The following is a 25570-nucleotide window of genomic DNA, read 5'->3' as shown; positions in this document are numbered from 1 at the left end:
CCAGGCTGTTCTGTCTGATATTGTTCATGTAGCAGCACTGATTGTCTGAATATCTTCTGGTTCTGGATTGTGAGGATAGAGAGCAGTACTGAGTTGAGATCCTGTCTGAGTGTGAGTCTGAGCTGTGAATCTGACTGAGAAGAGAATAATGATTTTTTATTCTGCCTGAGAATTTTCCTGAGAATTTTTTTCTTTTCCAAGTGGTGTTACATCCCCTTCAGATACTCTACACAGACTGCCAGAGAGAAGAGGATAGAGAGATGGACAGATAAGAGCACACACAGCAAGAGACACCGACGTCTTGATTTACTTTGAAGCAAGTGTTAATTTCTTTTCTGGAACAAGTTGTTTCTGAACTTCAAGAAATTCATACAACTTCTGAAAGATAAAATACAAATCTTGCTTCTCAGGACAGAAGAAATGCTTCCAAAAAATGCCAGTGATTTTTTCTCCTTTTAACGAAAAGTGGAGAAAAACAACAGCAGTGCAACTCCGTCGGCTTGATTTAGCTTAATACAAGTATTCACTTCCTTTTCTGTAGATTACAGCCTGCGAAAGATGAAATGAACTTCTTGGTTACTCTTGGTCAGTGCAGAAGAAATACTGCCAGCTGGCAGGAAAATGACAGTATTTTATTTTCTTTAACTACAAACATGTGAGTTGTGAAAAGCAACGGGAATGTGTCCCTGTGCAGCTGTTAAACAAAGGGCTGGTGGGTCAAACGTACTCAGGGACGTGCTTCAGATTGTGATGATGTAAACAAAATCTCTGCTAAAAATTGAAGGGATTTCTTCGCAAACCCTCTTGAATGTGGCAGGAAATCTTCGTGTTTTACTCGTGTGCAACTACAACAAGTAAACAAATAAGTACCTAAGTCAATGTCCAAGAAAACCATCTTCATGTGTGGAATTTTTCTTTAACTGGCTGTTGGGAGAATTCATTTATACACCCGTTGTATCCTTAGCAAAAATATTTTAAAATTAGAACACAGATTTGTTGGAGAACTTGACAATCCTTGACAATCATTATTAAATGAGCATTATACAAATGTGCGTTGATATTTTTAATATGTACCTTAATTGTAATATATATATATACATAATTGCTTTGATATGGATGTTCATTTGAAGGAATTGAGGAAACTATGAAGGATCGCAGAACAACCAAAGATACATTTGGGCATCTGCTATTGGTAAAGATGAAAGAGTACCTTAAGTGTGAAGCTTTCATACACACGAGAGAAAAAAACAGTTTTAATGCACTTCATTAAACTGATGGTATGCTTATCAATCGTGCATAAAGTGTACATAGCAGAGGATGGTTTCGATCCATCGACCTCTGGGTTATGGGCCCAGCATGCTTCCGCTGCGCCACTCTGCTGACAGCTGTTATAATGTGATTCAACACAACTGCTCTATCTTTGCTTTCTAAAAGTGCGCCCGAGATGAAAAGTCTAAACGGTAAACGCAGACGTCACTTTGAGCACTTGGTCTTTTATAGCACAAATCATCACCCGCTGCTCTACATGGGCGTGTCTTCAATATCGTTGAGAACCAAACCTTCTGCTTTCGTCGTTAATTCCCAAATCTTCAATGAGAATCAGTGAAACGAAAATCAAACACATGTACACACTCGCGTCCTAACGTGAAAGAAAAATCTACACCCACTTTATAATACTGAAAATGATTCAGGAAGTACAGCAAAGTTCTAAAACCAGCGAATGCATCTGCATACAGTACATAAAATGTCAATTTTTCAAAAGTAAAATCTTCAGCTTTGAAAGATTACCATCCATATATTTTTGTTTTTCTCTTTTTTTACATAACACGCTTTCGAGAAACAAACTGTCTTATAATTAAGGTTTCATTAGAAAATGTGTATCTTGGTTTGCCAAGTTAAGATCGGCACATCCCAGTGGGCAAAAGATGTAGAATATACGACTATTGAACGCATACCAGACGTGTAACTGTGCTCCGTAACTGGTCTAGAATGAAATTGATTATATGTTTATTATACATAAATGGTTGTAGTTCTATTATACGGATAAATTTAGAAGACTACTATACATATATAGTTAAAGGTCTATTATACATCAAAGAAAGATTTTTATAGGTGTAGAAACTAGTAAATAAAGCCAATGATTTATTTTAGAAATTTATTCTTAAAATATACAACTTTTCACACCTGAAAAATATGTAGTTCAAATTATACATTATATACAATATTGTAATCAACAAATGTCTAACCATCATAAAAAACACAACTAGTAAACTTCAGTTACAAATTCTAGTAACATGGCAATATATATATATAGTAATGACAAACACAAACTAATTACATGAACACGCTAATATTTAACTCAAAACCACATTTCGAAACTTCTTTATTTCCACGAAAATATTATTAATGTAGCACAAACGCTACTTTCTAATAAAGACAGAAAGAAACTGTTTGTTTTGTGTCTCATGGTGATCCTCCTCTCGATACTAATGAAATGTTTAATATGATCCCTCGAGAAAAAAAAGGAGTCAATTTCCGCCTGGAATGATTGATGCCCCATCAAACATTTTGTAATATCCCTGGAAGTTTATACAGTAGAATCCTGGTTCGTGGCTTAAATTCAAGGTAAACAAGACTAAGGAAACGAGTTGGAAACTTGATGTCGAAGTGGGATTTAAATCACCCGGAACATTTCACTCCATTGGGCAGTATGTGCCAGAGAGCCTACCGCCATCCCTGCGATAGTTCAGTTGGTCGAGTGGAGGAGTGTAGGGGAATTAGCAGGGAGTTCTTAGGTCGCTGGTTCGATTCTAGCTCGAAGGAAGGTGCTTTTTGTGTACTTTAATCAAAGAGTTAAAAAAGCGAATCAGTTTCATTCAGACATTTATCAAAAGTTCAATAAACGACGAAGTAGAGGTTCCTGTTCCGAATTCAGCCCACATCTGATTGTCTTGTTTTGGCCAAGATCCGATCTTTGAATTAAGGGACTACTCTGTCTGCTTTGTAATTCAAAAATACATACAAATGTCAAGTTTTTTGTAGATATAAAGGTGTTCTCTGTTTTCAAAGGATAGGTACTTAATTGGCATAATGATTTGGTATTGATTTTGTATCGTTGTATTATGAAGTTTGTGCTTTCTGTGTTTTTATCGTATTGTGAACTTATTTTTTAAACAAATGCTTACAAAGGCAAACACGGCACACATCTGTTTATAGCAGCGGTGAATTGTACATTTGTACAAGCTACTGTGCACTTCTGGGAATATAACAGGTTCGATATAAAGTGGCAAAAATATAAAAGGGGAATATACCCCAGACTGCGTATAAAGCTCTCGTTGTGACTGTTGTTTTATTTTTAGATAAAAATGGCGTACTGTGCACGAAATGTTGCAGAAACACAATCTGATATTTTAATAATTATTATTTTAATAATTTGATCAAATTGAGGCCCAGGATCCAAATCTTCAGTTCTGATTTTTTTAAGTGATATCTTTCCTTCCTGTCGTGGAAGTCACATGATGTGAGCAATTGTTTTTTTTACGTTGCGATCCAAAGATCCTCAGGCGCACTGTAACCAAACCAGGATGGATTCTGCTCGGAGCCGGACTGAGCTCATTCTCACTCCCTGTGCTAAAAACAGAATTAGCTCTTCCCCGAACATCGTCTACAGCTGCTGGATGGTGCTCTGCGTCTTACTGCTCCGGCAATTACTTTGACGAAAGACAGATCACTTGTGCGCTTTTAACCTTCTCGCAGCTACAGCTATAGCCCTGAAAAAAGCATTAGCTTTATCAGTTTTTACATTAATCTATTTTGAATCAAAGTTTGATATTTTTTTATTTTTTATTGCATTTTACATTACAATAATAATAATAATAATTATTATTATTATTATTATTATTGCGCACACTTATATAGCGCATTTACAGGTAATGGGGACTCCCCTCCACCACCACCATTCTCCTGAATGATCACAGAGAGTCAGGACCTCGGTTTTACGTCTCAGCCGAAGGACGGCACCTGTTTACAGTTTAGTGTCCCCTTCATTGTACTGGGGTATTAGGACCCGCATGGACCGCAGGGTGTGCGTCAAGCGACAGAAACCAGACGTGTGTCGGGCTCGGCTGCGAGCAGGACAATGACATCACAGGGACAAAGTAGAGGAAATCAAAAGGGTTCTATAAAAGACCTGTGTAAGCTGTTGGTTTGCAGTCTGGACTCTAAATCCTCCGATCCGATTTTAAATCTCTCTAATACCTGAGCTGCGGCTTCTTCCGAGTATTTATTCGTATACTTATTATGTGTAAGTGTATAGATGAAACCTTTCATATATTGTTCAGTTTAAATCAAAATGCTTTACTAATACAAGAGAGAAGTATAGTATGAAGGATGTGACAAATCTATGATTTCTTGGAACAAAACGGTTTTTATTTGCATTCGAAATGAAGCGGAATTTTAGCGGGACACACAAACCCTTTGTCTTTTTTAGAGTTTTTAGAGTGAACAGACATAAATGTAGAAAATGTGTTTTTTAGCAGGGTCAGTGGCATAATGAATAACGCGTCGGGCCTCGCGTCAGAAAATTATAAGTTGGACTGCCGTCTGGCTTGTTGCGTTTATACCACTTACGTTGTTTTATATAAATGAACTCCACCTGAAAGCTATAGAAAACACTTTGGGTAAGTTGTCTGCAGCCTCATGCGAATTTCGACAACTTACCCAAAACACTGTACTGTCTGGAGATCAGCTCCAGCTCTGAACTCAATTGCAATGAAAAACCATGCGTAACAAAACTGGAGAACAGCTGAACTTGTGTTCAGTTCGGTGATGAGGGATCAGAACTGTCCTTGTTGTAATTAGCACGAACTGCACAGGCTCTGAATCAGACCATGTCAATTAGTCTGATCAATGTAGGACACGTTAATGTAGAATTATTAAAAGGTTTATTAGTTAGTTAGTTCAGGTTTACCCACCTGAACTAATGTAGAATTATTACTTGGTCTGTCTCTTGTTTGTATATAAATGAATGTCTCTGACAACTTAATGTTAGTTTTACGATGTAGGTCAGGCGTTGACATATGCACGAGTATACTAAATGTCTCACTCCTGATTCAACTCATGTTCTATAGGAGATTGGCGATTCCTCCTGTTTCTCATACAACCATATCAGAACAGAAGCCCGTTTCACCCAGCTCTGATTCAAGATCGACTTGCATCTTTATCCCTTTTTTGTTCGTGATCATTATTTTCTTTAGTTATGATCAATATTGAACTTTTTCTAAATGAAATGACAATAATCAAACATGCAGGCAGATTTTTGAAAAGTATTCGGAATTGACAGGGTGCCCCTTTGGAACAATCGTCAGAAATTGTGAGAAAATGAAAGTTATGTAAGCTCTCACACAAAGCATTGAAGATTGGAATCTGAGTGTAAAAAAGTTACCCGTCTCCCAATGATAGGCAGGGATACACACCATGACTCGAATAGACTCAGCGAACTTTAACACCTATGATATTACGAGTGCTTTGCACGTGTCGAATTTCAAGAAGGAACTACTACAACAGTTGTGGACATAATTCAATACCACCGGCAAAGTCCAATGCCGGCAACATCTGAGAAAATAATGTTCACTCATGGAATTTGGTCTTTGAATGGCTGGCGGGAAAATTCATTTATACTCCTGTTGAACCCTCAGCTGAAACATGTTAAAATAACAACGCAGATTTGTTGCAGAACCTGACAAGAATTATTGGGTTAGCACTGTATGTATTCTTGTATATTTACTTTAATTTTAATATAAATGTAAACATGCATGCTGTATAAGCTATTGTAATTTTAAAATATGTTAGCTGAGGATGCGAAGGGGGCTATTATACCTTGTGAAACACGCAAGGAACTGTAAAAAAGGCTGTTATTTGAATAAAATTGGCGATCACAAGAAAACCACAATTTATGTGGTATTATCATCAATATCCTTCAAAATCTACGTTCAAATGAAGGATTTGAAGAAACTATGAAAAAAGCAACAGTAATAGCAGAGGATTTTGATTTTTGCTCTTCAAGTCAGCAGATCACCGTAGAGTTGCACCCCTACAAACAGCACAAAGGATGAATCCCACCACCTTCATTATTGCTGTGTTTGTGCCAGTGAAAGTAGCGTTTTTGTTATTGAAAGCATCTCGGAAGATGAAGGTGCAGTCACTTCCACATGTCATGATATCATTAGATCTGACGACAAGAGCTGAAGCCCCCCCTAGTCCAAGCCAGCAATGTGAAGATGGGTGTGGAGGAAGGTAGCGTGGCTGAGTGGTCTAAGGTACTGGATTTAGGCTCCAGTCTCTCTGGGGGCGTGGGTTTGAATCCCACTGCTGCCAAATATTAATGATTTAAGACCTGCAATACAATCAGTAAAAGCGCTTTTTGTTAGGCTGCGGGAGGTGTTTAGAGATAGACTTTCTAAAAGACAGGCTTAACATCAAGGCAGAAAAAATATTTTGTTTTCTCAACAGAAATTCTCTTTGGCACGTTCAGCTTTATGTAGGGAACAACGTCTGCCGAGATCACTTTTGAGGCAGTGCACATGATAGTGTACCGGCAAGTACATTTAATATTGGCTGTGGTGGTGAGCTGCTTTTGTCTGTGAAACTTTTAATTCTTCACGCCGAATCGTTGGCAGGGGTAAAGCTTATTAAATCTTTGAACATAGCGCTCCATCAGAAATACTTTGTTCGTGATCAAAAGAGATCAGAGGATTAACTTCATGGATTCACATAGCATACCTTACAGGAAAGATTTAAAAGGGGAATTGATTGTGCTTCCTGATGTTGTTCCTGTCGTTTCTTTGGATACAAAGGTGAATGTTCTTTGACGTTCTGCTAGAGTATCCACTGGGTGGGCTTTATCAATCAGCTCGGAGAGGTCATCAGTGCTCTGTCTCTGGAAAATAATCAGCACTGTCGTTTTTCCCTGTGCTGTCTTTTAAAACATATAAGATCACGAGTTTACAGATTTCTCCAAATAACAACTATACATTTTAACCCAGCGGTTAGCATTCCTTCAATCCAATAGTTTTACTCCGGGTAAAAAGCAGCGAAATATATAGAGAGATTATATTCAAATATTTCAACGTTCTTATTGGATTACCTGTATGGAGATATCGCTCAGAATTCCTAATATGATTTTGAGTTCAGTTTTGCTTTACTACTTTCAGAGTCTTTTATTGACCTTGCTGAAGCAGAAGAAGTGACATAATCACAAATGCGACTTACCTGTGCTGCTGTTTTTGGTTAATAATGATTATTGCAAGGAAAAAAAAACAGCTCCTTGCATTAAGAGCAAGAGCAACCAACACGCTCGCTTGCTTAGTTGGGTTTTTTTTCCGTGGTGCTCTTCCTCAGATGTAAAGTTATTTGGCGAGCAAGGACCTCTGAGAAGGAGCCTGAATCCATCAAGAACTCAGAAATTCTAATATCGCACTACTGTCTTGTGTACAGAGATCTGCTTCTTCCTTTTTGAGTGTTTTGGTGTTTAAGAGCACGCTTCCTACCTCGAATGTTAGTTTCAGGAGATGTGCTACCGGATAAATGATTATCTTGAAAAGGTTTGGGGATGCACTGGCCGGGATTAAAACCCGGCTCAATTATTTGGAAGTCACCTGTACTACCAACACACTTCTAAGAAGCACCCGCACATTTTCGCAATCCTCTCTCTCACCTACAAAGTTATGAAGACACAGACGACCAATGAAAACTAATTTGATTCACCCAAGGCTTCACTCTTCTGTTGTGATGTTGTTTTAATTAGTGTTAGCTGTGATGAGGTATTGTTTCTGTCTTTTAAAGTTTAAGAGTCTGCTCCTTTCTTCCTGGTATAGAAAAAAACATGTTCCATCTTTGTTTACAAACACCACTGTAAATTATTTGTCCATCTCTAAAGCCTGTGTGTATTGACAAGGCAATTCAAAAGCACATATTAAATAAGAACACGATCCTTCTTGTTACCATTCCCGTGGTTGGAGCGTTGTTTCGCCCTTTAACGTTCTTCTACAATATTTACAGACAGGGCTTTATCACTGGAGTTGTGTGCATCGGTCCATGAACATCAACTGTACTGCTGTTTTTCTATGCGTAATTTAATCGCAAGCACTTAAAAGATGCAAAAAGATTTCAAGGAAAACATAATTGAAAGACAGTCGAGTAAGGAGGTAGAAAAACGCTCTCCCCCATTGAAGAATCAACCACCGTCGCCCATGTGACTGGATATAAAAATAAATTATTCATTTCAATTATTCATGAAGGGTGGATTGTGGTCAGTGAACATATGCACATCTTTAAGTCAGTTCCACCATCTGTGCCATAGGGGATGTAGTTCAATGGTTTTCATGTATGAAGTTCCGAGTTCAATCCCTGGCATCACCAGATGTCTTACATTACTGTGCTCACATCGCAATCTTCTGTTGAGTGAGAACTCTTTGCTCGTGTTCATAGAGAGACAGGTTTACACAATTAAACTCAGTCACACACGAAGTGCTACAGTGTTGCTCTGCTGTTTTAAATGTACCTCCAAAGCATTTTGTTCTGTTAACTACCAAATGATTTGAACTAATTTTACATCATATTCAGGAAATCCAGAGAAGGTCATCAGACTTTTAGTGGCTGTTGAAGAAAACACCTGTTTAATCTCACCAGGGATTTCTTGAGAGATCATTCAGCAAGCGAGTTAACAGGGGTTAACGTAGAGAGTGGCGGAGGTGGGATGTCAGGGCTTGACGTCACTGCTTTATGCAAAGAATGGAGGGGTGGTCGTCAGGGCTATATGACTGTGCTTCACGCAGAGAGTGGTGGGGGTGTGATGTCAGGGCCATACGACAGTGCTTTACACAGAGAGTGGCGGAGGTGGGATGTCAGGGCCTGACAACACAGCTTAACGCAGAGAGTGGATGGGTGGGTGTCAGGGCCATATGACACTTCTTTACGTAGAGAATGGTGGGGGTGGGATGTCAGGGCTTGACGACACTGCTTTATTCAAAGAGTGGAGGGGTGGGTGTCAGGGCTATATGGCAGTGCTTTCCGCAGAGAGTGGTGGGGGTGGGATGTCAGGGCCTGAAAACACAGCTTAACGCAGAGAGTGGAGGGGTGGTGTCAGGGCCATACGACACTTCTTTACACAGAGAGTGGTGGGGGTGGGATGTCAGGGCCATATGACACTGCTTTATACAGAGAGTGGCGGGGGTGGGATGTCAGGGCCTGAAGATACTGCTTTATGCAGAGAGTGGCGGAGGTGGGATGTCAGGGCCTGACAACACAGCTTAACGCAGAGAGTGGAGGGGTGGGCGTCAGGGCCATACGACACTTCTTTATGCAGAGAGTGGTGGGGGTTGGATGTCATGGTTATACGACAGTGCTTTCCATTGAGAGTGGTGGGGGTGGGATGTTATGGCCATAAGACACTGCTTTATGCAGAGAGTTGAGGGATTGATGTCAGGGCCATACGACAGTGCTCCACTCAGGCCTCTGCTTGAATTTGTACTCCTCCTCTCTCCCTACCTCTACCTCTATGATATTTGCACTTTCTGGAGAGGCGATTTTCTCCACTTCAGTAGCCCGATTGCGTGGAGAGGGCTGTAGAATGTGGCACCGCCTTTCCTGCTCCGTCCATGACAGGCGTGCTGGTCTCTGGAGAGAGAGCACGGTCCATCAGCGCACTCCAATAAAAGCACTGGAAGCAGCTGAAACGCATTGGCGAAGCTCAGCACTGGGCCGCTGGGCACATCTTACCACCGTTTCCGTAGTGTAGTGGTTATCATGTTCGCCTCGCATGCGAAAGGCCCTCGGTTCGAAACCGGGCGGAAACAGACTGGCTTCTTTTGTCGCATACAAATGGGTTGTACAACTTTTAACTAGCAAATGGAAGAGGGCTGAAGTAAGAGACAAGATGTAAATAGGGTTAACTTAAGTCAGTTCTGCCTGAAAATTAGACTTCTAAGCAACAGGGGTTTATGGCAGGAAAGGGGGTTAACTGATAAGGATTCCAGATGCGAGGGGGCATAATCTTAAACTGACCATTTGGCCAGGGTCTCTTAACTGGCCAAATACCACGACCCCCTTACCATAACACCGAATGACGTCTGAAGCAGCAAGGAAGGACTATATAACCTAAAAGTTTGTACCGGCACATCGAACAATACTTCGGTTTTGTTGTTTCTTGTGGGAAACAAGACTTCGGCTTTATTGTTCCTTGAGTCCGTCATGGCAGTGAACAGGTCCTGGTTACAGGATCTCTAAAAAAGGAAATAAAGACTGAAATCAGATCCGACCCGCCATGCTGCCACGGTGACGGTGCACTGCCCAGTGAAAGTGGCAGCCTGTCCCTGGACTGTGGGAAACTGGAGCACCTGGAGGAAACCCCCACAGACAAGGGAGAGAACATGCAAACTCCACACAGACAGCACCCACACCCCAGGTCCAGAACTGTGACGCATGCCCGACGATGCGGAAGGGCTTTTACAAATGAGTGTGTAACTCACACTGGTGCCCAGGATGGCCTGCTACCGGAACGCAACCTAATTTTCTTAATGCAGTTTGTTCGAAGCGGTTTGCAGGAGCTGGAGGTGAGGACTGAGCTGGGGTCCAGTGTGCGAGAGTGACTACTGATGTCGTGTGTGTGTGTGTGTGTGTGTGTGTGTGTGTGTGTGTGTGTCTGGATCATTGTGAGCGCCGTCAGGTTTGTGTATTTGTTTAAACAAGAGGACGTGTCTGTGCGGGTCTGACTCTGTGTGAGGGTGCAGCTCTAACTGTGCGCGCGCGTGCGTGTCTATCTCTCTACAATGCATGAGGGGCTAAATCTGCCTCTGAGAAACTGACTTTTCAGAAGAAAAATCTATGAAAAGGCACGGCCTGGCCCTCTTCTCTTGCTCCCAACGTATAACACACTGGGGGATGAAGCTGGTGTCTTCAGCTGTAACCCTAGCTATTTATGCAAACAGCTCTTTTATGAAAAGCAGCTCTAGGCCTAGACAAGAGGAACAGATAAAACAAATCTTAGATTTATGGCTTATTCAAAGCAGACTGAGCGCTGCTATACTGTATGTAGGAGCCAGAGATGAAGAATGAGCTATTTAAGGAAATCAGGAGTGTGAGAGAGGGAGTGTGTGTTTTTCCTCCCAATAGAGAAGGCTTGTGGTTCTTTCTGCTTTTCTGCACAGGCTGCCAACGTAAGTACGTGTTGGGTTCTTGGTTTGAATACTCGAGTTGTCAGGCTGGCGTTTTTTGTTCCTATTGGAGCCCATAATTGTGAACAAGGCGCTTGAGGACGTCTCTGTGCAGGTGTGCGTTTGTAATGACGTGTGTGCGCATCTCTGTAGCGGATGTTTCAGTAAAAAAACGCATTTAAAACATTCAACCTTTTCATGTTCCTAATATTCTTTCATTCTTCACAATAATAACTAAGGTTGCTGCTGGAAGAGGTGTTAGTGGGGCCAGCAAGGGGAACTCTCACCCTGTGGTCCATGTGGGTCCTAATGCCCCAGTATAGTGACGGGGACACTGGAAAAACTGTAAACAGGTGCCGTCCTTCAGATGAGACGTAAAACCGAGGTCCTGACTCTCTGTGGTCATTAAAAATCCCGGGGTGTTTCTCGAAAAGAGTAGGGGTTTTACCCCAGTGTCCTGGCCAAATTTCCCATTGACCCTTACCAATCATGGCCTCCTAATAACCCCCATTTATGAATTGGCTTCATTACTCTGCTCTCCTCCCCACTCATAGCTGGTGTGTGGGGAGCGTTCTGGTGCACTATGGCTGCCGTCCCATCATCCAGGTGGATGCTGCACATTGGTGGTGGTGGAGGGGAGTCCCCATGTCCTGCAAAGCGCTTTGAGTGGAGTGTCCAGAAAAGCACTATATAAGTGTAAGCAATTATTATTCATTATAATGTAATAAGTCCATTATTTCTCACCCCTCCATTGCAAGGCATACACAACACAAACACCAGGAACAATTATCTCAGAAGTGAATTGCAAATGTATTGAGTTGTGATGCAACTGTAACTTGAACCTAACATGACTGTGGCGTGCATTTTTGAAATTGCATTTTCACAGCTGAAATACAAAATGAAGCTGATCGCAGTCCAAACTCAAGGTATTGTTGTAAAACTAAATATTCAACATGTTTCTACCTGTCCCTTTTCAGCTCACTCAGAAGTCCACAGCCTGCAGCCTGGTGCCTCTCTGTCTCCCCCCTCCACACTGCTGGTCCAGTGGAGGTGCTGTTTGATCCTGCACGATCTGTCCGGAATCGTATAGTCTTACTGAGCAGCGCAGGGCTCCCTGGCCCCAGGTACGAACAGTGAGTGTCAGTGCAGAACAGCTCTCTGACACTCCGCTCCCTCACTCCAGCTGATCAGGGCAACTACACAGTGAGGGACCTTAATGGAAGCAGTATCAGCACTGTGATCGTCACTGTGGGTGGTGAGCAGGTCTACAGTAGGATCACTAGAGGGCTCTATATTCTTGACAGAGTGTGTTCTTATATCATCCTCTGTCCTGATTGTCTTTCAGCTCACAGAGACAATGTCACCCTGCAGCCTGAAGCCTCTCTGTCTGTCCCTCTGTTCACTGGAGAGCCAGTGGAGGTGCTGTTTGATCCTGCAGGAGGTGGAAACTGGACCTCAGTGTGTTCTGTCCAGAACAGCACAGCCAGCTGTGTCCCCCAGTACAGTTTTTTTATTTTTGATGATTAGCCATATGTTGATTACAATATTGTACATAATGTATAATTTGAACTCGATATTTTTCAGGAGTGAATGATTGTATATTTTCAGAATAAATTTCGAAACCAAATTATTGTCCCTCGATCTCTGTCTCTCTCTCGTCCTGCTGTCTGTCTGTCCCTGCCTCTCTGTCTCTCTCTCTTTCAGCCCCGTCTGTCAGTCTGTCTGTCCTTCTCTCTCCTTCCTCTCTCTCTCTCCTTCCGCTCTCTCTCTCGGTTTGTTTGTCCCTCAATCTCAATCTTTCTCTTTGCCTGCTGTCTTTCTGTGCCTTCATCTTTGTGTCTCTCTCTCCTTCCTTTCTGTCTGTCTCTCTGTCTGTCCTGCGTTGTCCCAGCTGGGCCTGTCTCCCCGGCTCTCTGCCTTCAGCTCTGTTCGCCGATGTCCCACCAGCCCGTCTCTCTCTCAGCCTGTCTCTTGACTTGCAGGAGGAAGAGGAGGTGGAGACAGCTCCTCCGGCAGGAGAGAGGAAGAAGGTCAGTGCTGGTCCCACCCTGCCTCCTGTCCTGTCTGTGGTGGAGTTTCGCCATCTTGTCTGTCTTGTCAGCCCTGTCTGTCAGTGTCTCTCTCCTCCTCCTCTCTGTGCTGTGGTGTCCAGTCAGTGTGTCTCTCTCCTCCTCCTCTCTGTCCTGTGGTGTCCAGGCAGTGTGTCTCTCTCCTCCTCCTCTTCTCTGTCCTATGGTGTACAGTGGGTCAGTATTAGTGGGCTACACCCAGGCTCACTCACTGCGAGTGTGATCTCAGCAGAGTCTCTGTACTCTTGGGACACTTGACTCACCTGTCTCTCTCTTTCTCTCCCTGTGCTGTCCCTCTCCTGCCCCCTCTCTCCCTCCTCGGACTCCAGCTGGAGGAGGTCCAATCACCACCTCCTGTGAGACAGAAGAAAAAGAAGGTGGGTAATGCTCTGATCCTCTCTTTACTCCTGTCCAGTGTCCAGTCAGTGTGTGTGTATGAACCCCTCTCTCTCTCAGTGCAGTGTTCATGTACTGGAGTGTCCAGTCAGTGTGTCTGTATGAACCCCTCTCTCTCTCAGTGCAGTGTTCATGTCCTGGAGTGTCCAGTCCGACTCTTAACGTGACTCTCCTGTCTCTGCTTCAGAAGTGCTGGTGCGTCTTTTTAAAGTCCCTGAGCTGCATGTCGGTGGAGACAGATGATAAGGACGAGCCGATGGAGGCGGCGGAGACCGTGTGTCAGGAGAGGAAGAGCGAGGGAGAGGAGGAGCAGGCTGCCGGGAAAGACAAGAAGAAGAAGAGGAGGTGCAGGTGAGCAGACAGGGGGACGCCGCCCGGTCGTGTCTGTGATTCAAGGAGGAGTCTCCTCTTGCTGTTTGATGTCATGGTGATGTCCGTGTCTGTGTCCCTCACACCTGCAATAACAATATTCTTTCCAGGTTCCTTTCCTGGTTCTGTGCCAGCTAAGATCGGAGTCGCCTTCCCCACCAAGGACTGGACTGGACTGGACTGGACTGGAGCTGAGGGACACCAGACTGGACTGGACTGGAGCCAAGGGACCCCAGACTGTGCTGGACCGAAGCTGAGGGACCCCAGACTGCACTGGACCGGAGCTGAGAGACACCAGACTGGACTGGACTGGAGCTGAGGGACCCCAGTCTGTGCTGGACCGAAGCTGAGGGACCCCAGTCTGTGCTGGGCCAAAGCTGACGGACCCCAGTCTGTGCTGGACCGAAGCTGAGGGACTCCAGACTGTGCTGGACCAAAGCTGAGGGGCCCTAGACTGGACTGGACTGGAGCTGAGGGGCCCCAGGCTGTGCTGGACCGAAGCTGAGGGACCCCAGACTGGACTGGACCAAAGCTAAGGGACCCCAGACTGTGCTGGACTGAAGCTGAGGGACCCCAGTCTGGACCGAAGCTGAGAGACCCCAGTCTGTGCTGGACCGAAGCTGAGGGACACCAGTCTGGACTGAAGCTGAGGGACCCCAGACTGTGCTGGACCGAAGCTGAGGAACCCCAGTCTGTGCTGGGCCGAAGCTGAGGGACCCCAGTCTGTGCTGGACCGAAGCTGAGGGACCCCAGACTGTGCTGGACCGAAGCTGAGGGACCCCAGACTGGGCTGCACTGGAGCTGAGGGACACCAGACTGGACTGGATTGCACTGGAGCTGAGGGGCCCCATACTGGACTGGACCAGAGCTGAGGGGCCCCAGACTGGACTGGACCGGAGCTGAGGGACCCCAGACTGGACTGGACCGGAGCTGAGGGACTCCAGATCCCAGTCTGGACTGAAGCTGAGGGACCCCAGTCTGGACTGAAGCTGAGGGACCCCAGTCTGGACTGAAGCTGAGGGACCCCAGACTGGACTGTGGAAAACTTTCACATTATCTCCACCTGAGTCCTCAGATCGTCTGCATGACCTTGTATTATTAAGTATTATTTTAAGGTCCTGTGATGATCGTAAGATGGGGGGGGGGGTGTCCCTTGACATTAATCTGTATTGTAATTTTTGTTCTTTTGTTAAGCATCATTAAAATGTTTTTTAAAAAAAGCTTTTGGTTTTTTCCCTCCCCCCCCCGAAACGAACGAACAGAGTCTGTCTTTCTCTTTCATCCCGGAGAGTTTGTGGTTGATGGATTGAGGCCAAGAGCCCTCGTTGTCGGCGTGCCACCAGTTAGCGGGGCTAAAGCAGGGGGGGCATCGTGTCCAATACTCCTTGAAACGAGACAGATTTCAAGCCACCTCCGTCTGAAGAGAAGGAAGTTGACCACGAACTCCAGGGTGTCCTAGGAAGCTCTTTAGCCATCGTTTGCCCAGCAGCCATCTCACCCTGCAGCTCCCAGCTAGCAGCCCCCTCCCCACTGGAGCCCAGCAGGTAGAAGCCTGGTCAGTACCTGGAGGGGAGACTCCTGGGAAAAACTGAGGTTGCTGCTGGGAGAGGTGTGAGTGGGGCCAGCAGGGGGCGCTTTCACCCTGCGGTCTGTGTGGGTCCTGATGCCCCAGTATAGTGACGGGGGACTCTGGACTGTAAACAGGCGCCGTCCTTCGGATAAGACGTCAAACCGAGGTCCTGACTCTCTGTGCTCATTAACAATCCCGGGGTGTTTCTGGAGAGGAGTAGGGGTGTTACCCCAGTGTCCTGGCCTGATTCCCCCCCTGGTCTTGACCCATCATGGCCTCCTTATCACCCCCCCTCTCTGAACTGGCTCCATCCCTCTGCTCTCCTCCCCACTGAGAGCTGCTGTGTGCTGAGCGGACTGGAGCATCATCCACGTGGGGGCTGCACACTGGGGGGGCTGGAGGGGATCCCCCTGACCTGGGAAGAGCTCTGAGTGGAGAGTCCAGACTTATTAATTATTATTATTATTCGTGCTGCACTGGGCTTCAGTCCTGGTAGTGAGAGGGGGATCTGTGATCAGTACAGATACTTATGACTGTATAATAATACACGATAGAAATGGAAAACAGGGTAGCGCTGTAGTCTCTTCGAAACGTTTTGAACTGCCAGAAGAAGTTTTCACAACCCGGACTCGTGAAGGTACAGGTCTTCTCCCTTCGTCCGGAGTAAGGTGAGAGGTTATCCCCTCGGGGTGCAGTATCCCCGATGCACCCCCCCACCACCACCCAAAACGACACACACTTCTGTGACGATTGGGAGACCCCGGTTCGATCAGCCCCTGCGGTGTAGGAAACGACCCGCTGGAGAGAACACGCAGACTCCACACAGAAGGGTCACCTCGGCATTTATTCCAACAGCAAAACACCAGAGAGAAACGGGTCTCCGAAAGATGAGCGCACACCGGGAAAAACACTACGGGGTCATTACAAATGGGAATAGGAGTTCTTTTTTTCTTTTCCGGACGTCAGTTGTATCGTGTCCTGGTGATTTCTCCCGTTTCGAACGGAGTTCAATGTCACGTTTCTACTTTATTAGAGAGAGGCACTGAACTTTGGGGAACGTGACATCCACCCAGTATTACTAGTAGGTTGATAAATATAAATGTTTTTTTTCCCCCGATTGATACCTCGCGAAATATAACGATGGCCAACTCCTTAAGTCGAAATTTAAACCCTTCTCACACTACAAGACAGTCCGTCAACATCGCCGCGGCCCGAAGCGCGACCTTCGGTATGACGTTGGCCGAAGGGGGTGGGGTAAGTACGTCACAGCCGGGGGAAGCCCCTATCACGTGAGAGTGGTGCGGCGGGCGACGAGCCCCCGGGGGCGAAGAGAAGTTGATTTGCGTGGGGTGTGGAAACACTACACGACCGGGCAAGCGAGACGTTTTTTTTTTTGTTTTGTTTTTTCAGAACATCAGAACAACCGCAGAGATGACCATCGATCCACTCCGGACGTTTCCTTTTTTGTCCTTTTTGGCCTCCAAAATAAAAAAAAAAACTGGGATCCATCGTGGCGTTGCCAAATTAAAACGTCAACCACTTTTCGGGCTTTCGTGCTGTCCATGATGAAACCGTCATGGTTGTGTAAGGATACGTTACGTCACAGACCGGCGGCGCTCGGAAGTGAGGAGTGTCGTTACGTTTTTGAAACGGGCACATCAGACAAGATCTCTGACAAGATCTCTGAAAAACCCAAACCTGTAAGATTCAATTTCAATTCAGTTTTTTTTATATAGCGCCTTTCACAACAAGAATGCCCAAGGCCCCGAACAAAGGAGTTGTTCCACACCCCCGCCACCCTCTGTGTACAGTAGAGCCCCCTGTACTGACTGGAGGAGCTCACCCAGCTGTGTCTGGAGAGAAGCCGGGGTATCGGCTTCAACCACAGGGCTGGGCGGCTTGTTCCCCACCCCCACCCCCTTCTGTGTACAGAAGAGCCTCCTGTCCTGACTCCAGTAGGAAATGTCACCTGGAGGCAACACACCGGCTTCTTTTAACAGATCACCTCGGGAATCGGGAACAACGGAGCTGTGTGCGGCCGTCTGTACGGAGGGGTTCAGCGCGGGGGGGCTCCGGGTTCGGGTCTGGACCCGGGGGGGGGGGGGGAACTGTCTGTGTGGAGTCTGCATGTTCTCCCTGTGTTCTTCGGGTCCAAAGACAGGCTTTTGGGCTAATTGGCTTCTGGGAAAACTGGCCCTGGTGTGTGTGTGTCCTGTGATGGAGTGCTGTCCTGTCCAGGGTGTGTGAGTGAATGTGTGTTTGTCATGTGATGGACTGGTTCCTGTCCAGGGTGTGTGAGTGTGTGTGTCTGAGTGTCCTGTGAGGGACTGGTGTCCTGTTCAGGGTGTGTGAGTGTGTGTGTGTGTCCTGTGAGTGACTGGTGTCCTGTCCAGGGTGTGTGAGTGTGTGTGTGTCCTGTGATGGACTGGTGTCCTGTCCAGGGTGTGTGAGTGAGTGTGTGTGTGTGTCCTGTGATGGACTGGTGTCCTGTCCAGGGTGTGTGAGTGTGTGTGTCTGTGTGTCCTGTGATGGACTGGTGTCCTGTCCAGGGTGTGTGAGTGTGTGTGTCTGTGTGTCCTGTGATGGACAGATGGTACCAAGCCTGGACACCCATGAGACACTGGCTTCCTCAGAAGACTCTCACGGAGGGCACACTGTCCCTAACCCGGGACCAGAAGAAACTACAGTGATCTATAATTCCTGCGCCTCGGAAGGGTTTATGACGTCTATGTCCGGCGCCCGCGCCCGTGGACCGGCGGTTTGGCGTTGCGCTCCGCAGCTCGAGCTTCGGTGCGAGGCAGGGCGGGAGGGAGCCGATGTGGCCTCGGCGCCATCTTTGCTGGTGAGTCAATTGTGACCGTTGCGGTACAATAAACCATCAATAAACCTTTTCCCACCCCGTCCAGTATTTCTGTCGCGGCCCACGTCCCTTACAATCGACAAACTATAAAAAAACATTAGCCCTTCGCAACATTACACGCCATTTTTTTTATTTCAAACGTCCGCTAGATACGCAGGTGGCTCGATACCTGTCTCATCCTCGCCGGCGTCTTTATACCGGCAAGTGAATTTTATTTGGGGTCCCTCAGAATTGTGACAGAAATGTCAGTGAACCACAATAAAAAACGAAACTTTTTTTTTAAAGGCGGTGAATGGATTTTTTGAGTAACCGTGTAGCGACTAACGTAAGGAAAAAAAGTTGTCTTTCCCTACAAAGACGTTTTGGTACAGGACTTTCTTTAAATATCAGTTGTGCATAGCGTTTTACAAAAAGTTGATGATGATCTTGGAGATAATTGCAAAGGAAAATTGAGATAACTACCAAAACATTACGTGTGAAACGACAGGACAGAACTTTGAACCCACAAAGAAACAAAGGTATGAAATATTGCCTCGTCATGGGGGGTTGATAATTGTAGTAAGTGTTCCTAATTTTCGTAAAGAAATGTATATTATGGGAGTCACACGTGAGATTTAGTGTATATACGTTTCATATTGTGCATATATACGGGGTTAAAAAGTGGAATGAGTATGATTATAAACTCGTGTGTCCTATAATCAGATAATTTTTGAACAAGCTTTGATTAGACAGGTGAAAAACAACATCAGATCCTTTTTTTTAATATATTCTCACGTCTGAATATCAGCTTCTCCCCTCTGGCCAACATTTCAGGGCTCCCAGGTGTAGATCCCAAATTGAAACAAATATTAATTTGTTACCCAGTTAAACAGTTAATAGAAGTGAGTGACCAGGGTAAATAAAGGTGGGTCAGTGTAAACTGTTTATTCTGGACCAGACTTCGTCATGTGTGATATGTTATGACTTCTTATATTAAGTTTTATCTTTATATTTAGTTCTACATGTGTAATAGATGCGATGTGTGTCCATAAAAAGGTTTCTCCAGGGGAAAATCAAGTTCGTTTTAAAACCGTGTTCCCTTTTTAGGGTACGTTTGCATTCCAAGTGTGGGGTTTTTGCCTTTTTGTATTTTTGCTGAGACAAGTTGCCTTTCTTATACGCGGAGGGATCTGCTCGTGAGATGTCCGCTTGCTCCATTTCTGAGCTCAGTATAAGGTGTAGAAAGCATGACTGTCATCATAACCCGCATCTCACCCAGGTGTGGAATAATGTTGTGACTATTGCTTCAGCAATAACCTGCTGATTGCATGTTTCTAGATGGGTATAACAGAGATCTCAACTACTGAGGTGCCTTATTAATAAAGTCTCCACAGCCGAAGCGCTGTGTCTCTTTTCAGCTGGCGATAAACCTTTCCTCGATCCTTTGCGGACTTGTAAAACTGTTCATGATCAGAATAAAAAACGCTCACGCTAATACACAAGCACTCGTGTCTCGCCAAAGCTGACAAATAAACAGACGGACAAGCCGCACTGCACGTGTGAACAGGGGAATGAGCGAGCGAGCGGGGATAGGGCGCCTCCTGCGCTTAAAAGCTTACAGCACCTGGTATTCCCAGGCGGTCTCCCATCCAAGTACTAACCAGGCCCATCCCTGTTTAGCTTCTGAGATCAGACGAGATCAGGCGTGGTCAAGGGGGTGTGGCCGTAAGCGAGAGCGAGGTTCGCTGGCACCCTTCTTATTGAGAGGACAGCTCCGTCACCTCTTTTACGACGCTGCTTTTTTTCCCTTGCGTTTTTCTCTTCTTCCCACGTTCTCTCTCTTCACTGCCTTCGTCCCCGCTCTATTTCACTTCAGCCTTTCACTCTTGCTTCCTTCCAATGAGGACGGAGCTCTGGGAGAAAGGGCGCTATAGAGGATCGCTGTGGAGAGCTGCTGCTGTGCTTTGACATCTGAGCTCTGTGGAAAACGATCTCAATACAATTCTGAAAAACGCGACTCTCCGAACGCCAGCCGAACAAGTCTCCACAGCCGAAGCGCTGTGTCTCTTTTCAGCTGGCGATAAACCTTTCCTCGATCCTTTGTGGACTTGTAAAACTGTTCCTGATCAGAATAAAAAACGCTCACGCTAATACACAAGCACCCGTGTCTCGCCAAAGCTGACAAATAAACAGACGGACAAGCCGCACTGCACGTGTGAACAGGGGAATAAGCGAGCGAGCGGGGATAGGGCGCCTCCTGCGCTTAAAAGCTTACAGCACCTGGTATTCCCAGGCGGTCTCCCATCCAAGTACTAACCAGGCCCATCCCTGTTTAGCTTCCGAGATCAGACGAGATCAGGCGTGCTCAAGGGGGTGTGGCCGTAAGCGAGAGCAAGGCTCGCTGGCACCCTTCTTATTGAGAGGACAGCTCCGTCACCTCTTTTACGACGCTGCTTTTTTTCCCTTGCGTTTTTCTCTTCTTCCCACGTTCTCTCTCTTCACTGCCTTCGTCCCCGCTCTATTTCACTTCAGCCTTTCACTCTTGCTTCCTTCCAATGAGGACGGAGCTGCGGGAGAAAGGGCGCTATAGAGGATCGCTGTGGAGAGCTGCTGCTGTGCTTTGACATCTGAGCTCTGTGGAAAACGATCTCAATACAATTCTGAAAAACTCGACTCTCCGAACGCCAGCCGAACAAGTCTCCACAGCCGAAGCGCTGTGTCTCTTTTCAGCTGGCGATAAACCTTTCCTCGATCCTTTGTGGACTTGTAAAACTGTTCCTGATCAGAATAAAAAACGCTCACGCTAATACACAAGCACCCGTGTCTCGCCAAAGCTGACAAATAAACAGACGGACAAGCCGCACTGCACGTGTGAACAGGGGAATGAGCGAGCGAGCGGGGATAGGGCGCCTCCTGCGCTTAAAAGCTTACAGCACCTGGTATTCCCAGGCGGTCTCCCATCCAAGTACTAACCAGGCCCATCCCTGTTTAGCTTCCGAGATCAGACGAGATCAGGCGTGCTCAAGGGGGTGTGGCCGTAAGCGAGAGCAAGGCTCGCTGGCACCCTTCTTATTGAGAGGACAGCTCCGCCACCTCTTTTACGACGCTGCTTTTTTTCCCTTGCGTTTTTCTCTTCTTCCCACGTTCTCTCTCTTCACTGCCTTCGTCCCCGCTCTATTTCACTTCAGCCTTTCACTCTTGCTTCCTTCCAATGAGGACGGAGCTGCGGGAGAAAGGGCGCTATAGAGGATCGCTGTGGAGAGCTGCTGCTTTGCTTTGACATCTGAGCTCTGTGGAAAACGATCTCAATACAATTCTGAAAAACGCGACTCCCCGAACGCCAGCCGAACAAGTCTTTAAGTGGAAATCTAATAAGTAAATTGATTCTTAAAATGTAGAGAGCTTTGCAAAGAAATATATTGGGGCTTTTAGATAATATATTTCAAGGATGTAATTGCTGTGCTACAGTACGTGCAGAATTTTAGAAAACAGTGCGTCAACAAAGTACACTGTTTAGGTTACTTTAGAAGACAATGTACCAAAACAATATATGCTGTCTGGGTCTTTAGAATTAGCTGAAAGTAACTGATAAGCTTTGAATAACATATCTAGTGCTTCTTCTTTCGCTTTTTGATGTAATCTGTTTTCTCTTAGGGAAAGTGGAAGTTTTAGAATGGACAAAGCGCTGAGCTTTTTTACAGCGCAACGTCTTATGAAAACCCTGTACTGCTTGTAACAAATTGAGTCTCTGGTTGCTCCCAATATTGCTCCCTCTCTCTTGTGGCTTCCTTGATAGTTATATTTCCATGACACCGGTTTTAATGTCTGTAGATTGTATCTTATTTTTATTTTTTGTTTTGTTTCATGTTCATATTATGTGTTTTCACCCAGTTGACTCCAGTTAATAACAGTTCACCCAGTTAATAGCCACTTTTTATGCGCGAAAAACGGGTGATCTTTCTATCTCGTGATCAGCTTAGTATCTTTCTGTAAGTTTTTTTCTTCTTAATTAAACGTTTAAAATACATGAACTTCATAAAGACAACACACGTTTCGAACAGAAAAAAATCATATTCTGTTCTCTTCCTGGTATGTATAACAGATCAGCAGGTCTTATTTTCCCAATTGCTTTTTTCCACTGTATTTATCATAATGGCTAGCCAATGTCCTCTCTTAGCTAGGTAATGTTACTTGTGGATGTGCTTCTGCGTTGCATAGAAGCACATGTATCCATAGAAAGTGTATTATACTACTATTTGAGCTACAGTACATAAAAATAATTATATCGTTTTTAATTTCTTTAGGTACGTGATTCCATATTATATTCCCTATTAATCAAATTCTTAAAGTATGCTTTTGTTTACTCCGATAACGAGCACATTCACAGAAAATGTGAATATCTTATGACTTTTCACAAAGTATATAAAGTTAAGATGGTCAGAAGGAGCATGTAAAAACGTTTCCGAAACGTGGTAAAATCTTACTACATGTAAGACTTTGATGCTTAAAATGTTTAGGAAGAAAGTGGAATACTGGTGTGTATTTTTTCTTTAAACTGCCAATACCAGCCATATACAGTTTACACTATATGTTTATGTTCCTAAATTAATATAGTTTATGGTGGTGTATCGTGGTTGTAGAGGTTTGATGGGTTTACTGAGACAATTATTAATTGTAGCAGTAATCACGAGGTTGTTCGTTGTGGCTTTTAGAAAATCAATCGTCAGAACAACTAACAACGCACACACACGGGTTCAATACACGAGATACATTTATTAACATAAATTGTGCACCAAACATATACTAGTCTGCCTGGATACGAGCGGCAGACCTTACTGTGAGGGTTATCAATATACAAGGTATATAATCTCGAAGAGATGCCAACACAAAGAGATACACAACAGAGAATATATGTCAATATATATCGTTCGGTTACCAAATCGCTAATCAGTGTTATTACCCACTGTTACTCTAAACTCGGAAGTAAATACATTACTCATGAATTAAATTGATAACAACTTTTTTTGAGGTACAACTGAATTCTCGAGACAGAATGTAGAACATGGGGTTTACTTATCCACTGTGTATGGATTTGGAATCTCCCGGCACGAACACCAAACCAGCTGGCAAGCTCTGTTGCAGCCTCTGTTCCAGCAGTTGTCCAATGGGCGTTGTCCCGGCGTCCTCTGGCTACCAGTCTGAATCCATCAAGAAGACAGGAATTTTAATATCGCACTGCCGTCTTGTGTACAAAATATTTGTTCAGCTCTAACGTCTGTGTGCGTTGACAAGGCATCTCAAAAGGAGGTATTAAATAAGAAAATGATCCTTTCTGTTACCATTCCTGTGGTTGGAGCATTGTTTCACCCTTTTACGTTCTACAATATTTACAGACAAGGTTTTATCACTGGAGTTGTACAGAACAAGTGTGCATCAGTCCATGAAAATCATCAGTACTGCTGTTTTTCTATGCATAGTTTAATCAAGAGCACTTAAAAGATGCAAAAGATGGATTGTGGTCTGTGAGCACCTGCACATCTTCGGCAGTTCTCTATGTCGGGGGTGTAGCTTAGTGGTAGAGTGCTTGTCTTACATGTATGAGGTCCCAGGTTCAATCCCTAGCATCTTCAAGTGCTTTATGTTACTGTGCTCACATCGCAGTCTTCTGTCGAGTGAGAACTCTTTGCTCGTGTTCATAGAGAGCCAGGTTTACACAATTAAACTCGAAGTGCTACAGTGTTCTCTGCAGTTTTAGATGTACCTCCAAAGCATTTAGTTCTGTTAACTACCAAAGAATGTGAACTAATTTAAAGTCACATTCAGGAAATCCAGAGAACGTCTTCACACTTGTCGTGGCTGTTGCAGAAAAACCTCACCCGGGATTTCCTGAGAGATCATTCACCGAGCGAGTCCTCCCTCTGGATTCCGCACTGAGCTGAAAGCTGCGCGAATTCCTCACTGCGTGTCCTGTACTGTGTAGCACAGTGACAAGAATGCCTTGAGTTCTTTTCCGTATGTGAAGGAAAATGCAAAAGAGCATGAAAAGTATTGATGGAATAAAATATCCATGGTACAACTCGAAAAAGAACTGACGGACAAAACAATGCCATTTGATGATTACAAGAGAAACACAACCGTCCGAATATGGGCTTGGATCCTGAACGCTTGTGTTAAAAGACAAAGCAAAGGATATAACCTGTAAATGTCTTCATGTCTTACAGTTTATGAAATAACACAATTTCTTACTTTCTTGATAATTTCTTACTATTGATAGATGCTTTTTTTAATTTTAACAGAATCACAATTACAGAAATTTGGGGTTAAACTGTTATTCACATATTCTAACGAAGAGAAACGTTAGTGTCTTCCGGTGTGTGAGCCCATTTCTCAAATAAGAAAAAAATAAGTTATATACATTGAATTATTCTATTTTGTAGGCTTGCATAGTCTTATTCATATTTCAGTTAAACCTTTTCTTCTGTAGTAATTTCATTTGATATTGTATTAGTCCTGATTTACAATTTTTGGACATGGTTCATCTTAAATCATTTGTATTTAGTTTCAGTTTTGGAAAATCGTGCCCAGAAAGCTACTAAAACTGGTAATGTTTGCATAATGTGTAATGCAATAGTAGCATTTTGGGTGGGAAAACAAAAGGTATTTCTTGGTATTAATCCTAACTCTTCATAAGCGGTGTTCGAGGATTTCTCGCTTCAGATAAAGCTGTCACTACATCATAGATTTTTACTCAATCAATATCAGCAGTGTTATCGCTACCGAACGCTAAATATAGATCCTGGCAATACTAAGGAAGCAATCAATTTATACATTTTGATAATTGATATTGAGGAATAATATTATACAAATTGTGGTTTTCTGTTAATTGCCAATTTTATTGTAATTACATCTTCGTTTACAGATGTCTTGCATGTATCACAAGGTATAATAGTCGCCGTGTGTCCTCAGCTAAAATGTTTTAAAAAGTACAACAAAAGTACAATATGCTTAACAACATTTATGGTTATATCTATATTAAAATGAAGGTAAATATACCAAGATATTAAAAAACAATTGTACAGTCCTAATCTCATAATGCTTGTGAAGTTTTCCAATAAAT

The 25570-nt window shown here is 44.3% G+C and overlaps 5 non-coding genes across 5 annotated transcripts; 2 read left to right on the top strand and 3 right to left on the bottom strand.

Annotated features, from left to right (window-relative positions):
* Positions 1 to 6293: 6293 nt before the first annotated feature.
* Positions 6294 to 6375, top strand: trnal-uag (transfer RNA leucine (anticodon UAG)). Its single transcript has one exon. It is a non-coding gene; the product is annotated as a tRNA-Leu (tRNA).
* A 3406-nt stretch (positions 6376 to 9781) lies between these two features.
* On the top strand, positions 9782 to 9854 carry trnaa-cgc (transfer RNA alanine (anticodon CGC)). Its single transcript has one exon. It is a non-coding gene; the product is annotated as a tRNA-Ala (tRNA).
* Positions 9855 to 20065: 10211 nt separating this feature from the next.
* On the bottom strand, positions 20066 to 20184 carry LOC138243972 (5S ribosomal RNA). The gene has a single exon (XR_011192586.1). It is a non-coding gene; the product is annotated as a 5S ribosomal RNA (ribosomal RNA).
* Positions 20185 to 20721: 537 nt separating this feature from the next.
* On the bottom strand, positions 20722 to 20840 carry LOC138243493 (5S ribosomal RNA). Its single transcript, XR_011192150.1, has one exon. It is a non-coding gene; the product is annotated as a 5S ribosomal RNA (ribosomal RNA).
* A 537-nt stretch (positions 20841 to 21377) lies between these two features.
* On the bottom strand, positions 21378 to 21496 carry LOC138219283 (5S ribosomal RNA). Its single transcript, XR_011181602.1, has one exon. It is a non-coding gene; the product is annotated as a 5S ribosomal RNA (ribosomal RNA).
* Positions 21497 to 25570: the final 4074 nt, after the last annotated feature.

The sequence above is a fragment of the Lepisosteus oculatus genome, chromosome 14 (genome assembly GCF_040954835.1).
Source record: "Lepisosteus oculatus isolate fLepOcu1 chromosome 14, fLepOcu1.hap2, whole genome shotgun sequence".
NCBI lineage: Eukaryota > Metazoa > Chordata > Actinopteri > Semionotiformes > Lepisosteidae > Lepisosteus > Lepisosteus oculatus.
Note: the sequence above shows the minus strand (reverse complement) of the source record. Positions and strands in the feature narration are given on the sequence as shown.